The 17,804-nt window shown below is 36.9% G+C and overlaps 1 protein-coding gene across 1 annotated transcript in view; it reads right to left on the bottom strand.

Annotated features, from left to right (window-relative positions):
• Positions 1-17,804, bottom strand: part of LOC150088720 (protein HIRA-like) — a 375,669-nt gene that overhangs the window by 344,544 nt on the left and 13,321 nt on the right. The gene's annotated exons all lie outside the window — the stretch shown is intronic.

The following is a 17,804-nucleotide window of genomic DNA, read 5'->3' as shown; positions in this document are numbered from 1 at the left end:
CCCTCTCAGGTGATTATTCTGAGCAAGAGGAAGAATCCCATCAGCATTGAGCATGCTCAAACCATTCAAGGCTTTATACACCTCTATCAGATCACCTCACCGGTGCCTAGTCTCCAGACACTGTAATTTGCAAAACTTAAGCCTTTCTTCGTAAGAGCAACCCTTTGTTCCATTCACTAATCTTGTTGCCCTTCTCTGTACTCGTTCCAGCAGCTCTACATCCTTCTTGAAATGAGGCCTCCAGACCTGTATACAGTACTCAAGGTGTGGCCTGATCATTGCCTTATACAAGGGAATAATCACCTCCTTATCCCTGCTAGAAAAATTCCTGTATATCATTGACAAGACACCATGAGCTACTCTTGCAGCCCATCTGCACTGTTCAGAAAACTTCATATCTGCCTGCACAATTACCCCCAGGTCCTTTTCATTCTCTACCACTGTCAGTGTAGTGCCACAGAGTTGTACGTTGCTCTGGGATTGCTGTTTCCCATATGTAATACTTTTCATTTGTCAATTTTAAACTTCATTTGACACCTCTCAGCCCATCTGCTCAACCTTTCCAGATCCTGTTGCAGCAGCATAGCGTCAGTAGTGTCCTTAACAACCCTGCCAACCTTTGTATCATCTGCAAACTTGGACATTAAGCTTGATATACCATCATCAATATTATTTATAAATACAAAAAACAATAATGGACCCAACACTGAACCCTGAGGGACTCCACTAATAACATTAGTCCACGATGAGCAGTGTCCATTGATTACCACTCTGTCTTCTCCCCCTCAACCACCCCTTTATCCATAACAGCAATTTGCCTCCAATGCCACACTGCTCCAATTTGTGCAGCAGTCTTCCATGTGCAACAGTATCGAAAGCCTTTCTAAGATCCAAGTATACAGGGTGATTCACTACCAGTGCGACAAACCTGCAGGAGGTGTAGGGGGCACAAAGACGAATCAGAATCACACAGCATTGCAGGGTCCAAAATGCCTTTGTCATGCAATAGAGGACTTTGAACGGGAGGTTGCATGAACAGCGATCTAGCTGGAAATCAGCATTTGCGAACCGGTTCCCGAGGCAGTAGGATGGACGAGAATTCATGTTCCTCATTCATTGCGCAGCTCAATGTGGTTCCAGCATGATGGGGCTCCCCCACATTACACCAATGACGTCCGCCAACACCTACACATTACATTTGGACAGCATTGGATAGGGCGTGGTGGTCCGGTTCATTGGCCTGCTAGATCACCGGACCTGTCATGCCTGGATTGATTCAGTTGAAGACCTCATTGCTCGCATCTCTGTAGCTGCCGGGAAGATTCGAGACACACCAGGAATCTTCCAGAATGTTAGGGATTCCATGCAGCAGCACTGTGAAGCCTGTGTGACTGCCTCTGGTCGAACTTTCGAACACTTCCTGTAGCATGGCTTTTTGCAAATGTAAACCTTGTCATTAAAATGATTTCTGTTATACTAACAAGTTGCTGTTTCTGTTCTTTTTCTTTGCTTCTTTGTTCACGCGACCTCCTGCATTACGAAGGCATTTTGGACCCTGCAATGCTATGTGATTCCGATTCGTCTTTGTGCCCCTTACACCTCCTGCAAGTTTGTCACAATGGTAGTGAATCACCCTGTATAATATCAAAGTTATTCCCTGCATCCAGTTCTTTTGTGACTGCATCATAGTATCCAACCAAACTGGTCAGGCAAGACTTTCCCTTAACAAAACCATGCTGTGTCCGAGCTATAACTGAAGTCTTGTCTAGATGATCCTGCAGTGCTTCTTTAACCAGTGCCTCCATTAATTTTCCTGGAACAGAAGTTAAACTCACAGGTCTATAATTACTTGTGTCAATCTTTGATCCTCCTTTGTGAATTGGGGTCACATTTGCATATCTCCAGTCTATGGGTACCTCCCCCGAGTCCAAGGATGCTCTCATAATTATGGCTAAAGGTTTGCTTACTTCCTTTGCTGCCTCTCTTACCTCTAAAACACACTTTGGAATGCAGATTTAAATTTAGAAAACTACACAGTATAATATTTTTATAAGATTTTTGACTGTGATAAACCTAAAAAGCACACTAAAAACTGATTTACCTTCTACTTGCAGTCGTGTGCTGACTTACTGCATCCTAATAAAGCAATCAGCCAGCACAGGATTGCAGCAGATGTAAACAAGTTTTATTGGTTTTTTTTTTTTTTTTTTTTTTTGTCATTTTACCATAGTATCCAATATTATTTACCCATAGTATCCAAATTGGTATATTTCAGAGAGATATACCTTGACCACATCTTGGATGTTACACTTTTCAAAAATAATGTCTATGTAACTAATAGGAAACAAGTTTAACTGTTAAGTTGATAATACTCTGGAACTTCAGAGGTATGCTTGCATTGTTCTAATAACTTGTGACAAAATGCTATGATAGCATATCCTTTACAATTTCTTTTAACCACATGGAAAGTCAAGCTAATCTTTCAAGCTGTTCATGTGGGTTGGTACTTCCTGAATGCAAGGCTTTTTAAGTCAACTTGGCCATGCTTATCAGATTTTACTGATGATCCTGATATCCAATAAATTATCCAATAAAACTAAACGAATAAAAATAAAATGATAACTAAACTACAATTATCCAATAAACTAATTTATTACACGTGAAAAAGTATTTCATACTTCATTTATTAATTTTATTTTGGTTTAGCTATGCCCAATACCATAAGCATTATTATTTCCAAAACATTCACCACCAAACAAAAAATATATATATAAATAAATTAAAAAAACACTTTTTCAGTCTCGAGGAACATAAAAACAAATATTCTCTTAATTTCTTCAAGTTATTTAACCTTCCATAAACGTTCGCTGCATAAGATTTTTTTTTTTTTTTTTTATCTAATCAATAATCACATAAGTTTAGGTTGAAATTTAGTTCATTCCTTGCTGAGCCTCTTATCACAATGCTCTCACGAAGTGGTGGAACCCATGTTTAGTCTTTAGAGCTAAGTTCCGGTCACCCCTTCCCCATCTCTTCCATCATGCAGTATGATTGATGACTTTTGAGGTTATGATGAACATCATGGCGAGATCCAATATTCTTTACATTTTGAGGGTACAGCTCTAAAACGGTGTTCGCAGGCCAGCAGCTAGTTAGTACACTGGACCGAACCTATTGGTAACTCTCTAGGAGGCATCCGGATCAGCTGGTGTATAATCTTGCTACCTTTACTCTGCCAGATAGTGACTGGAGGCAGTCCGAGTAGTGTGTATGCGGGGAGCATTGTCGAGGCCACGTTATGTCAAGGATCTGGATATATTCTTAACATGTGTACACCATATCCAAAAATTTCATTACTTCATACAGCATGTCCCACTCACTTTTTCTTACTATTGAATACACCATGAATAGTCAAACTAATAGAGCAAGCTTATCTGAAAAAAGATCTAAACCTCCCAAACACTTCCTAATTCATTTCACAAATATACCTCGTCTCAATTCTAATCTCAATGATGACCATTTCCCCATGCAGTCTGCCAAACCCCCTGTACTTTTTCTGACAGAATCTCAGTTACTGGTTGATTCAACTACTGCACCTCTCAGATGCCCAAATTATTAGTTGTATGACTCCTTTCGCCTCAAAGGTGGTACTTGTGCATATGTCCGTTCTGATATTACCTGTCAGAGACTTGGCAATTTGGAATCTCCTCTCTTCGATCTTCTCTGGCTTAAAATCTCTCTACCTCATTGTGTCAAATTCATCTGTTGTCTCTACCGTTCTCCCAACTCCACTGATCACCTGGAGCTCTTTGACTTCCTCTCTTTGTAACTTGACTTTCTCCAGTCCAACTTTCCTAACAGTGAGGTAATTTTCCTTGGTGATTTTAATGTTCACAACTCCAGCTGTCTTCCGTTTTATAGTCACACCGACCCAGCTGGTCGAGATGCTGAGGGTTTTGCAATTACTAATGACCTTGCACAGATTGTTCATTTACAAAAGAATACCACACAATCCTAATCATACAGCCAACACGCTTGATCTTTTTCTAACAAACAGCCCTTCTAAGTACATGGTCAAAGTGAGAGGTCCTTTAGGCACTTCAGATCACAACTTGGTGATTATCTTTTCTCCAATGGAGCCTTTATCTCATGGCTATTCTCAACCTCGTGTTGTTTGGCATTACAAGAATGCAAAATGGGATGACCTGCGAGATTTCTTTTCTTCTTTCCCTTGGTCAGATTACTGTTTCAAAACTTCTGATGTCAATATTTGTTCAGATCGTGTCAGTGAAATTATTCTTGCAGGAATGGAATCCTTTATCCCACACTCCACTTTAAAATCTCATCCTTTATCTAAACCTTGGTTTTCCAATAAATGTGCTAAGGCTGTTCAAGAAGAACGTTGCATATCGTAATTGGCTTGTTTCTAATTCTTCAGTTTCATTTTCTGCCTACACCAAAGATCGCAACAATTGTAAAGCAGTTATTAATCAGTCTAAACTAGAGTTTGAACAGGCTAAGAGTAGAAAACTTGCTCCTTGCCATAATGGTAGCCGAGCATTCTGGTATTTTGCCAAAGCTATTGGCTGCAACTTTTGCCCATCTCTGCTCCCACCTCTGTCCAAACCAGATGGTTTTGTTTTCACTTTAGCCAAGGATAACGCTGACCTGCTAGCATCCCATTTTTCTTCCAACGCATGTATTAATGATCTTGGTAAAACACCTCCCACCATTCCCAACACGCTCCATTCAATGCCTCCTGTGGTCTTCCGTCAAAAGGATGTCAGAAGGATCTTGATGCTAAGAAAGCTCCAGGTCTCGATGGTATTTCTCCACTTGTTCTCAAAACCTGTGCTCCTGAACTTACTCCTATTCTTTGCCGCCTTTTTTCACTTTCTTATTCCAAAGGTGTTTTTTCTTCTGCTTCAAAATTTGCTCATATCCAGCCAGTTCCTAAAAAAGGGTGACAAATCCCTCCCATCGCAATTACTTCTACTCTTTCTAAATTAATGGAGAAATCAATTAACTGCCAACACTTTTAAACTACATTGAAACCTCCTGTCTGATCAATGATCGCCAGTATGGGTTCTGACAGTGTTGATTCACTGGTGATATTCTGGCTTATGTTACCCATTTATGGAGTAATTCAATAGAAAGGTTCGGTGAAACACAAGTAGTTGCTCTTGACATCTCAAAGGCTTTCTATCATGTTTGGCATAAAGGTCTTCTAAACAAGCTTCCATCTTATGGTTTGCCAACTGTTTTTAGTAATTGGTTATCCAGTTTTCTCTCTAATCGCTCGCTGGGGGTGATGGTAGATGGCTCTCTGTCTTCTAACTTCTCCACTAATGCCGGTGTTCCCCAAGGTTCGGTTCTTTCCCCCACTCTTTTCTTCTTGTATATTAATGACCTTCTTCCATTGACTGGAAATCCTATCCATAGTTTTGCCGATGATAGCACATTGCATTCCACTTTCCATTTTGAGAAACCTTGCCCTGCTCAATCAGCTTCAACTTCTCGAAATCTGCTACCAATTCCTTAAATGCCGATCTTCAGATAATTCTCCAGTGGGGCAAAGTCTTAGTTGATTTCAACTCTTCTAAAACTCAGTCTTGTCTTTTATCTCACAAAAATAGGATTCTTCTGCTCCTATGCTTATCTTTGGTGACACTTCAATTTCTAGGCAAAATGATATATCTCTTTTGGGGATTACCCTGACTTCTAATCTCTCTTGGCAGCACAAGCACATTACAAATATTGCCTCCTCTGCATCTAAAAAACTTGGTTTTCTCTTTCACTCTCGGTGTTACTTTTCTTCCAAACAGCTGCTCACTCTGTATAAATCACAAATCCACCCTACCATGTAATATTGTTCCCATATCTGGGGTGGTGACCCCAAATCCTCTTCTCAGGCTTCTTGATTCAATTCAGAAGAGGTAGTTAGGTTAATTAATGATTCATCTCTAACAGTCTCTCTACACTCACTGTCTAATAGACGTACTGTTTCTGTTGCATGCCTCTTCTACAGATACTTCCATAGGCACTGTTCTTCTGAATTGGCTTCTATAATTCCCACTCTCTCTCTCTCTCTTTCAAGACAGACGCGTGCAGCCACCAGCCAACATCCATTTACTGCCCAACTTCACACTCACAGAACCAACTTTTCATCTTCCTCATTTATTCATTCAACTGCCATTTCCTGAAAACCTTCCTTCATACGTATTTCCTGAAAATTACAGTCTACAGAAGTTCTAGTCCAATGTCAACAAATATCTTCTTTCGTCTTCTCAACCTCCAACCGAAGCACAGTACTATATACTATAGGTTCTAATATCTCTCATGTTTGGGGTTTACATAAAAAAAAAAAAAAAAAAAAACACTAAATGACTAGCCAACTGAACAATATTTCTGATCTGCCACTTTTTTTTTTTTTTTTTGTAGTTGTTGCCGCATCGGCTTCTGTGGCCATAATGCATCTCCCAAGGTTTTTTGCAGTACTTTGATCCAAGCCCGAGACGGGATTCGAACCCGCGACCTTTGGGTTGCCAGGCAGGCACTTTACCCACCTGGCTAGCCCAGTCGGCGATCTATCACTCCTATTGAATATTAGGAGGACCTTTTTATTGTTATTGTTAGCCATATGGTGCAAGGAAGCCAGGCTTATGCTGCACCAGCCAAAAAAAATTCCTGAGTTACCCTGAGAGAGAAAGAGCAAGAGTCAGAAGTAGAAAGGAATCACCAAGAAAGAGAAGAATGATGATATCCAGCTAGGACCCTGGGTGTGCCAAGCCCATACTCACAAGATATGAGCCCCTAGGGTAATATCAAAAAAGGTCAAACAGTACTGCATATCTGCTTGATATGAATAGCTATATCCAAGCAAGCAATGCTTGCACAATAGTGGGAATGGTACATTCAAACCCTGAATGCACCCATTCCCAATATTGTTTACAGTCAAATAGTTTGATGTACCAATATGGCAGAAAGTGAAATAAAAACAAATATGACAATGAAGAATGTAGAAGGTGCAACTGTAGCCAGGAGGCAGCCATGGTTTTTTTGTCTCTCAACCAAACAGCCAAAATTTATAAAAATTTGTAAGTTTAAACACTGCTCAATCACTTCTTCATGAAATAAAACTACATCACAGGTAACTAGCACCCAGCCTATTACAATTTTAAGAAAAAAGCCTTTCAAACTTGTCAGAACAAATTTTAAAAGCTCATTTTAGCTTAATAGCTTTCAATTATTAAATTATTTTATTATTAGTAAAAGCAGGACCTTGATTATCTGAGCTGCTAATTAACTGAAGTCTCTTTTCAACAAGGTGACTGGCTAAAAAAAAATTTTAAAAAAAAGAAAAGAAAAGAGTGGCACAGCATGAACTTTTAAATTGTTAGGCGACACTGTGTAGCTGATAAACAAATTGCTCAAACTGAAAAATAGAAACTCTCAATATTCAGATATCAAGATTAATTATGTACCTGCTCAATAGCAAACATTTTAATATTTTGGAAAACGTCTCTGGGAAGTACCACAACTGAAACACTTTGAATGTAATATAACAGTGCAATATGGCTTGACATCTCTACTCAAGTCACAAACTTGACACCTCTACTCGGTATGCATCTGGCACAATCAATCAATGATCAGTCAATACATATAGTAATACAATACTGAAGTATAGCTTATACAATATCTTGCAAGCCAAAAACCTAATTTCCTCTGTTCCCATACATTTAACCCTCACCGTTTTCAAACATCTCAGAATGTAACCCTGTAAATGAAAAGGTCCAGCAAAACTTTGTCATTGAAGACACTGTCCAACACTGATACCATAGTTAAGTTGTCACCTGTAATTTTTGTTGTTAATTATGGAAGTGAACTTTTGTGGCACTCAGAGCTGAAGTTGTGACACTTCCCCAGGAAGTTTCAAAGTAACCGTTCATTCCTTCATGACAATACCCAACTACATCAGCCTGAAGATATCACGGAACTCTAGCAGCAGCTGTAAAATATATTCTAGAATGTAAATCAATCACTTTAAATACAAGATCTTATGGTCTTGGATCAAGTTCATATCATAACTGTAATGTTATAAGATATGATGTTAGAGTTTACAATGTAGAACAGAATTTATTCTACCAATTAATGAACAAATTTGTAAATCACTGAAAGAAATCGAATTTTATTTGCCATCTGAGCTCTTCTTCATTTTGTATAAATCTTTGAGCTGCCAAACAAGCATTCTTGCTCAAGAGCTTAGCTACACTGAAAACCATTCCATTTAACAAGTCACAACAGATATTGTTTTCAACAAGAAATTGGAACACTAAATTTGCTTTATAATATAAAATTCAAAAGTGTACTCCTGCTTGCTTCTAGAGCTTATTCTTGTGTTTAAAACACTTGAAATATTTTAAAGTATCACATTTACTGACTTAAAATCCAGTTGTGACTACTGAATTTTTAGTCTGTAAATGTGTGAGTAAATGTCAAATCAAGAGGCTCTGAGTTGTATGTAGACAGAATGTCTAGCACTTCGGCTAGTAATATATGGATACCTCACTGTTATTTACCTTCAGATGATATGGGCAAAATTACAAACCACACTGGAAGAAGTCCCCCTCTTATGATTCAAATTATTAATGAATCCTTGAATTACATGGAAGCTTTGCAAGATCTGAATAAATACAAAAGGTTCAATGCAAGTATAAAGACATACCAATTACCCCCAGGGGCTCACATCTGGTGAGTATGGGCTTGGCACACCCAGGGTCCTGAGCTGGATATCATCATTCTTCTCTTTCTTGGTGATTCCCTTCTATTTCTAACACACACTCACTCTCACTGGTAACTCAGAATTTTTTTTTTTTTTGGCTGGTGCAGCCAAAGCCTCAGGCTTCCTGGCACCATACAGCTAATAATAATAATAATTCTTTTGAACTTTTATCCTATTATGTCAACCAAGTAGTAACTAACAGTACTTTCAAAAAACATTTTGTCCCATTTTCTATATCAAAAATTCCTAAAATCCCTATTGAACAGGGTCAAAATGATTCCCATGTTCATATAAGTTTTCACACACTTGATAACAACAATCATCTTACCTTCAAATATATAATCAGCTTTCAAACAAGTTCACTGTAAATCCTTCTCAGGCTGCTTGAACAGGGAAAAATTGAATGCAATGACTGTAATATGTATATATTTCATGGCTTTACACGATGGAAATGCTGTACCTCTGCCTGAAACAGTTATCAGCATGATAGAAAAAACATTTGGTATTAGTAATGGCAACATCATGCAAGGAAGCAAAACTTATACAGAACCAGCAAAAAACCACTTTGTTTGCCCATTTCTACTGATTCATCCAACTCTCCTTTAAATTTATTCAAACTGCTAGCTTTCGCAACACTAGGTGGAATTTTATTCAACAACCAATTACGCTTTGACTGAATGCAAATTTCCATACATTGTTTCTGTAACCATCCTTTTTCAATTTATATTTACATCCTCTTGAGTATGTCACCTGAGAAAGAATACAGATACTATTAAAATTTAGTTTACTTAACCCTTTTAAAGCATTATAAGCATTAATTAGGTTACCATGATAGTTTCCAGAGATTGCAACTTTATTAAGTTCCTCCAGTTCCTAACAGGAATCTAAACAGGAAATTTCCAAATAAGATGCTTGTGGCATTTGATTTGGGATTAACAATACTTCCCCATATGCAGAATTATTTAATTACAGAAGCACTATAAGATTAAAGAATTCTGCCATTGTGAGATGATCACTATACATTTTAAAATTCAAATACTCCCATAAGTCAGACAACAGGGGCCAAACCCAGAGATGTGAAAATGCAGACAAGCTGAATTATTACTGAGAAGCCATTGCTCTCCAAATACAGAGTTTTGATGTGCTGTAACTAATAATGGATAATTTGAGAATAATCTTTCTGAGAATATTCTTGAAAATATTCTCATTATGGAGAATTTTCAGAGAATATTTCATGTTCACTGAGAATACTCTACTCATATCGCCTGTCATAATATACAATATAAATATTCATCAGTATGAATTCTATTTCCAAAGGTATGAAACAACATGATATTAAAAGAAAGCATAAGTGAAGTCTGTTGTTTTCATTTGTAGAAGAATAAGAGAAATTAACCTCAATATGATAAATATGGAGGAGAGATATTTGATGGAGTGTCACTTCCTGATGACACTCTCCATCAAATAAATGAATATAATTAATGCAAAATGATTACAGTAATAAAATTAAACAATTAAATTAAAACAAGTTCAATGCAAAATTTGAAAAAAGACTTCCCTTCCTAATGACACTTTCCAGTGTCATTAGGAAGGAAGTGTTCTACATATATTGAGGTAAATTTCTCTTATTCTTCTAAAGATATTGAAATACAACGTAGAACGTATTGAGCATCGTAGCTCTGTTTTATAAATCATATTCAGTTGTTTTCATTTATATGTGCATACTGGTTTCTGTAGCTGAGTGGTCAGGAGCAGGAGTGCAGTAGCACAAGCTCTTTGAGTAGACCGGGATTCAAGCCCCTGACTGCTAAATACAGTCGATTTGCCAACCCGCACTGGACCAGAGTGGCAGATTATGGTCCACTTCCCTCAGCATGAATTGTTGAGGAGCCTTCCATCCTGCAGTAGGTTGATAATGGCTGCAGTTTTACTGGTTTCTTTTTTCACTGTGTAACAAAAAGATTTTTATGTTTATAATTGCCTCTCTCTCATGTAATTTGTGCCATAAATCAAATGGTGTCATTGGTTTTTCTCTAGTATCAATATTTTGGTGGCAACTGAAGGATTTGTTTTTGCAACATTTATATGCAGAAAGTAAGTGCATACCAATACTGTGATATATAACAGCCTGTAGTATTTGCATAATACGGTGTGTGTGTGTGTATGTGTGTGTGCGCGCGCGCCCATGCATTGTGTGCTTTGCAGTTTGTTATGGCTACCATACCAAGTAAAAGTGTAGTAAGTTATCTCCAGGCTTGTTCTGCTATGTTTGTGGACATTATATAGGTCTAAAAAAGGTGGAGCATGATATTGTTGGTGGCCAGATTTTGCAGTGCATATGAAGCCTATTTTAGAATGCCTATGGGCAATCAAGACAAGTTGAAGGTAACTAATTTCTGTTGTGATAGTTGCAGGCCAACACTAAGAGGGTTCAACATGAATTGTTGAGGAGGCTTCCATTCCGCAGTGGGTTGATAATGGCTGCAGTTTATTTTTTTTTAATTTTTACTAGAGGGTTTATTTCATGGTAGTCAGTCTTTTGTTATATTTCAAAAATGGAGAGGGTCTGCAAGCCATTATGATGCCTGCTACTTTTGTATGGTGGATATATCAAAGCTTAAAAAGCCTGCAGAATGAAAAGCATGTATCCAAAAATTGCTCCAGTGTCACACAATAAAGACCAGTAAATTCCCAATACACCTTCCAGAGAGGAGTCTTCAGAACTGAATGATGAATCTTGGTGAACAAGATAACTGGAATTACATCTCAGAAGCCTGTTCAAATAAAGTGCCACATTCCTCTAATCCAGTGGTTCCCAAACTGTGCTCCAAGGATCCCAAGGGCTCCACAAACAGTTTCCAGGGGACCCATGAATAATTTCTGTAATGACTACTTTGAATTTTACTTATTTTTTTAAACAAAATCTAAATATTGTTACAGACTGGATGTTGCATCTGACATGATGCATTCCGTTGTCTACAATCACTCCCAACTTTATAGGACTTTGTGAGATGAAAAAACAACACCATTCTTCTCAGTAGTAGCCAATGAGGTACAATTCATTATACTCAAATAGTGGCAGTTTATTATTCAGTTATATTTTGTGTCAGTCTAAAAAAAAAAGGTAGATTTTAAACAAATATAAACCTGTTATGAGATATAAATAATTAATTTTGGATACCTATCGTCTGAACACCCTATAATTAAGTGAGCTAGGATGTGAGGATCTATGGTTATTTTTTGAAGCCAAAAGGGGTCCACGAGCAAAAAAGTTTGGGAAACACTGCTCTAAACAGCAGGAATTGAATGACCTAGTGAGGGTCAAATCCCATACAGAACTGCTGACATTTCATTCAAGAATCAAATCTACTGGATCTCTGCTTCAAGAAACAAATACAGCAAAAGGAATGTCACTTATGCATGTTTTACATTGTTGAGAATCCTTATGCTACTGTTTAATTTGATTTGTCCTTATGAATAAATTGGTATTAGTCACAATCCAGAAAGGTGGAGTCTTTAAACTTGGGAGTGATTATAGACAACTGTATGCTCATGAATGAAAGCTTTCAAACTTTTAGTTGAATGCTGTGTTGCTTCATAATGGGATATACACTCATCAATTCATATTAAAGAAGACTACAAAATATGTTAGAGAAGATTAAGTACAACCAGTATATAAGAGATGTCTGTGAGAACTTAAATTCTTGGGTTTCCTTCTAGGTTTACAAAATGTTTCACTAGGTTCCCTTCCTTTCTCTGCCTCTGAGACAGAAGGGCATTAGATCAGCACTACAGGTGCAGAAAATGGTCTGTCAGAATTGAGCTGCAGCCTAATACACACAATACAGTAAACAATCTCTTGGTTCCAAAAAACAAAGCCTTGCTTCCACCACTCCACATCAAGCTGGGACTGGTGAAACAATCTGTTAGAGAACTGGATTCTCTAAGTAGCACTGACAAGCACATACAATTTGTTTCCAAAACTGTCAGATGCAAAAGTGAAGTGGCATATTCATTAGTGCAGAAATTCAGCAGATGTTGGCTTCACAATAACTAGAAGAAAAAATGACGGATGCTGATAGAAATGCCTTGCAGCCTTTTTGCCCTATACTGAATGGCTTTCTTGGTAATATTAAAAGAGAATATTAGAAAAAACTAGTTAACAGGCTGATTAAAAATTGTGGAAAAATGGGATGCAAAATGTTAATTAAGCTCCATCACTTGTACTCTCGCCTAGATTCTTTCAGACCAAATCCAGATTATGTTAGTGAACAGTATGGGAAGAGATTCCACCAGAGCAGTCAATGCAGAAGAGGTAATATAGGTGAGATGAAGTTATGATGGGCAGCTATATCAGATTCTTGGTTCAAGATGATCAAAAACTGACCACATAAGGTAAAAAATTTAAATTTTTTGGGAATGTTTCTTTGATTAATCTGAGGAGGGTTTCTACTTTTTCACTATGTACAAATATGATGCAATGGCATTAACCTGTCTGCTAGTAGAACTTCCACGTAGTTTGAGGCTCTAGCTAAAATATTGCCTTAGTTGTTTGTTCAATTAAGATCTAGTTCAAACCAGGAATGCTTTCCCCAACAGATGTCTACTATGCTTCATAACTATGATGCATTCCAAGAATCTCTTAAAGTGTTTTTATTAAGAATCATACCCCTCATTGCATGTGGTTTTCTCAGATGAGAGGTTAAAATATTAATTAATTCTTAGTATAATCAGTATCTGGATCCCATCGAATATACTTTACATGATTCTAGCATCAAACCTTTCTGGGGTTTTGTCAAAAGTTTGACTAAATTGAAATGTATACCTACGCTCTTAGATGAGCATTATTCCTGCTTTTCTTGTCCTACTGAAAAGGCAGAATTTTTTTGCACGAGTTTATGAAGATAGATGGGGGGAGCCAATATACCAGATAAACCCCATTGATGCATAGTTCCTGAACATTCTCCCAGAAAATTTGCTGGCAAATAAAAAAAAAAAAAAAACCTAATTATCCCACTCTTTAAAGAAACAGTGAGATTAAATCTTGAATACTACATGAAGGTTTGAAAGATTCATTTTAGAAATAATATAGATATTTTGGAAATGATGCAGAAGAGGGAAACAAGGTTAGTTGGGAGAGAAAAAGGGTACTCATTACCGAGCACAAATATCAAAATTTTCATAATTATAAGTCATTAATATGGCAGCAAAGTTTAATGAATAATACTTGATCTGATTTGTTCAACATGCATAGCTCATTGCATGACTTTTGTCATGGATGAATAACAAACGAAAAGGCCAATGCTTGGCATTTGTGTGCCACAACTTGAAATGCATTCAATTTCAGCTTTTATTTTCCTATGGATATGATACAGCTTTCTGAACTATAAACTTTGTGCTTTGCTGAATAATTCCAGCAAAGTCAAATTGTTTAAACATGCTTTTAATAACACTAACATTATATAAAAAATGGTGTGTCAGGCATGAGTCAATTACAGAATGTCAAGAAACAAGCACCTTTCTTCAAGCAATTCCTATTTCACAACAGATGCCCTTATAAATCGTGAAAATGTATTTCATCCTCACACCAGAATTGATATATTTGGATAGAAGAATGACTGCTTCAGAAATTTCTCAATTGTAGAGAGATGATAATTTGCAGTCCAATTAGAACTGGCACAGGAAGAAAATCTTTCTTTACTTTTCTTAACAACTATAGTGGAAAAATTTTCCTTTGGCATTCTTATCTCTGGCAACAGATAACAGAAATCTGTTTCATCACCACTGAAAATACTGCCATCATCACCGAAAATATTTCTAAGTTTGAAATTTTGAAACAGTACATACCCTCAATCCAGTCATTGAGGATATGAAATTCATTAGTTTTGGTTTCTAAGCATATTAACAGGAACATTCTACATGAATTCCTTGAAATTGTTCCATCAACACCTTTTGCAAGTTCACTGTATGGTCAACTTAACATTTTGCTTTTCATAACTTGCATACAATTCATATTTAGGATCAATTTTTATAACTGCCCCTTCATTCTTTGAAATATAACTTCAAGAAAATAATAGAACCCAAGGTGCATTCTAAAAGATTTTGCAACGTAGATATATTTTTAAAAAAATAATAATAATACGTAATATACACAGTGCATACATAACATATTAGGTGCATCCAATTTTTTTTTTAATTAATTGAATTTTTTTCCTTTTCTGTGATTAATAGAAGTGAAAAGTAAATATTTCTGTTCAGTTTAATTACAACTATAATATATTTATTACTTTGTATACTTTTAAGTTCTCTCTCTCTTTATACATATACAATAGAACCCCATTAATCCGGACTTGGCGGGACCATGCTCGGTCCGGATTAACCGGAAGCTACATTTTCGTCGTACCGGTTTTTATTTAAAGTTACTAAATAACAAAATTTTAACTAAATTGGTTTATTGTTTTATTAAATTAATAAAATAATACTTTAAAGTAAAAATTATAAAAAGTAAAAGAATACGGTAAGTAAACAAAATACTGTACAAAGCAATAAAGTTTTAATGTAGTACATTATATTACACAAAATTAAACACAAAAAGATTTTAACACAAAACAAATAACTATTTTCAAGAAGTTTACTTGAAATAGTCCTCAATGTTTTTTTGCTTTAATTTTGAAACTCGCTTTCGGGCTGCACGATCTCGCAATCACTTCAAGGTTATACGTATTATGTATTTAACTGTCAAAGGGTGGCACCCAGACATACATCCATCTCCACCAATTTAGCATGTATGCATAATACCATGTTCTCATAAATGGCCTGTTAGTCTAAGTGTCTGTACACGTGTGTAATGTGTTGTAAAGTGAAACAGGCTCTGCCACCAGGTGATAGTCCATTGGGCAAATACCACCACCACAAGTGACACCACATTCACAAGCCTTACATAACAAGACACACAAAACATGCATGGACTGTCTAAAGCTAACAGTACTGCATTAAAACCACATTTAATCTATAAATGTTTTCCAAACAAATTGTACGAAAAAAAACTGACTACTAGATTTCCATTTGTCTAATGTTAATGAAATTTGAGACAGTTTGACAAATCTTTGGAGTCAAGTTGTTTCTATGCAGATGGACAGACATGGTGAAGACAACAGGCACTTCTGCATAGAAATATATGAAATGTGCCTAAAAAAGGCATCAGTTTCAGTTACAATTTTATTGTTCAATATAATGTCTTTGTACTTTAAAGCACTAATTCCATTTTTTATTTTGGGCTTTTAATACCTGTTAAATAAAATTCTAAAATCTGTTCATAAAATTGCATCTACTTTGACTGTATCCATTGTCTAAAACTCTGTTTCCATGATGGCTAATTTAAGACTTGAAAAAATAATCAGTGGAGACTAAATCTGGGCTGTACAGTGGATGATTTGGTTCCACATAATGACATTCTTTAATGGTATGCTGATGATTCTATACTTATGAATAGGTGCACTGCCATGAAGCCGACCGGGCTAGCCGGGTGGGTAAAGTGCCTGCCTGGCAACCCAAAGGTTGCGGGTTCGAATCCTGCCTCGGGCTTGGATCAAAGTACTGCAAAAACCTTGGGAGGTGCATTATGGCCGATGCACCAACAACTACCAAAAAAAAAAAAAAAAATTGCCATGAAAAAGCAAACATTTTGATTCCCCTCTCCCCCATCACTACCAATCTAGATTTGATAGAATCCCATAATGTAAACATTAACTGAGGATGGTAATCGCCATCTTTGTGATTCTGATGTGTGCTAATAGGCATTGTAACATACACAAAAATCACATTTCACTGTGTGGGTAAAAATGGAAAAATAGGGAAAACTACTTGGATGAGCTTAAATAAACTTTATAGGTGGGCAACTTTTGAAATTTGGTGCAGCTGTAAATTGAAAATTTAGAGCAGAATTTTTAAACTGAATACATTGAATGCAGGCCAAATGTTTTGACCAGTTTTATTGATATTTTTGTAGCAAAAAAAAAAAAAAAAATTAATTAAAAGTTCCTGGCGTACACATTCAGCTTCTCCTTGGACACGAGCACTGTGTGAGGCAATAATGGTTGCAAAGGTTGTAGTGAGACTGAGCTGATAAGCTAAACATTTTTTACACAATGTGCTGTAAAACTACGTCTGGGCTAACTGTAGATTATCTGAGAGGTACCCCTCCTTGCCATTATTCTCTGTGATCTTTAAGACCTAGGGGCACCAGCAACAGATGTTGGTTCCATTAACTGCTAGCTTATTACTACCAGGAGTCCAGTTGTTGTTAGTGTTTTGTCATTAGTCTGGGCTGAATATTTCTGAAGGGTGAGCTTTTGGGGAGGGGGATGGTCACAACCCTCCCTTTTTTTCTGTTAATTTGGAGGCTGAGCTCAGATACTAGTCTTTCTACCATGTCAGTCAATATTCAGAATTCATAAGTTACAGAATCCCACAATGTATACACTGAGCACAGTAATCATTAATAATCATGGTACTTCTGATATATTTGTTGGAGATGGTAACACATATAAATCACTGAAGGTAATTCTGAATACTGATTGCCATAGCACAACGAGACTTAAAAGGCCTGGATCATTCAATTTAGCAGGTTCCAAAATAAACAGACATAGGGGAGGTTCACTCTCTCCACCCCCAGCTCACTCTATTCAGAAATAATTGCTCTCAAAACCAATGACATTTAAAACACTGACATGCCTCTTCCCCAGAAATAATGAACAGAACCAATCCCTCCCTGGTCGCAACCTTCAAGGAACTCGCCTAACCAAACCTAGTCAGAGCAGAACATATGGCTCCACACTGTGCGATAAAGAGTCCACCTATCAGATCAGCCTCATTGCAGCCCTTTTGACTTTTGCTGTTCTTTTCAATCAGATACAAGATCAGCCCAGGAACTTATCATTTTTATTAATAGTTTGCTACTTTGCACAAGACCATCTGGAAAACCAATCAAAACATATGAACTCTAATGATTTTGTTTCAAAAT

This window comes from Mastigoproctus giganteus, chromosome 3 (genome assembly GCF_048544385.1).
Source record: "Mastigoproctus giganteus isolate SK-2022 chromosome 3, ASM4854438v1, whole genome shotgun sequence".
Lineage (NCBI taxonomy): Eukaryota > Metazoa > Arthropoda > Arachnida > Uropygi > Thelyphonidae > Mastigoproctus > Mastigoproctus giganteus.
This window is presented reverse-complemented; position numbering and strand designations above follow the sequence as displayed.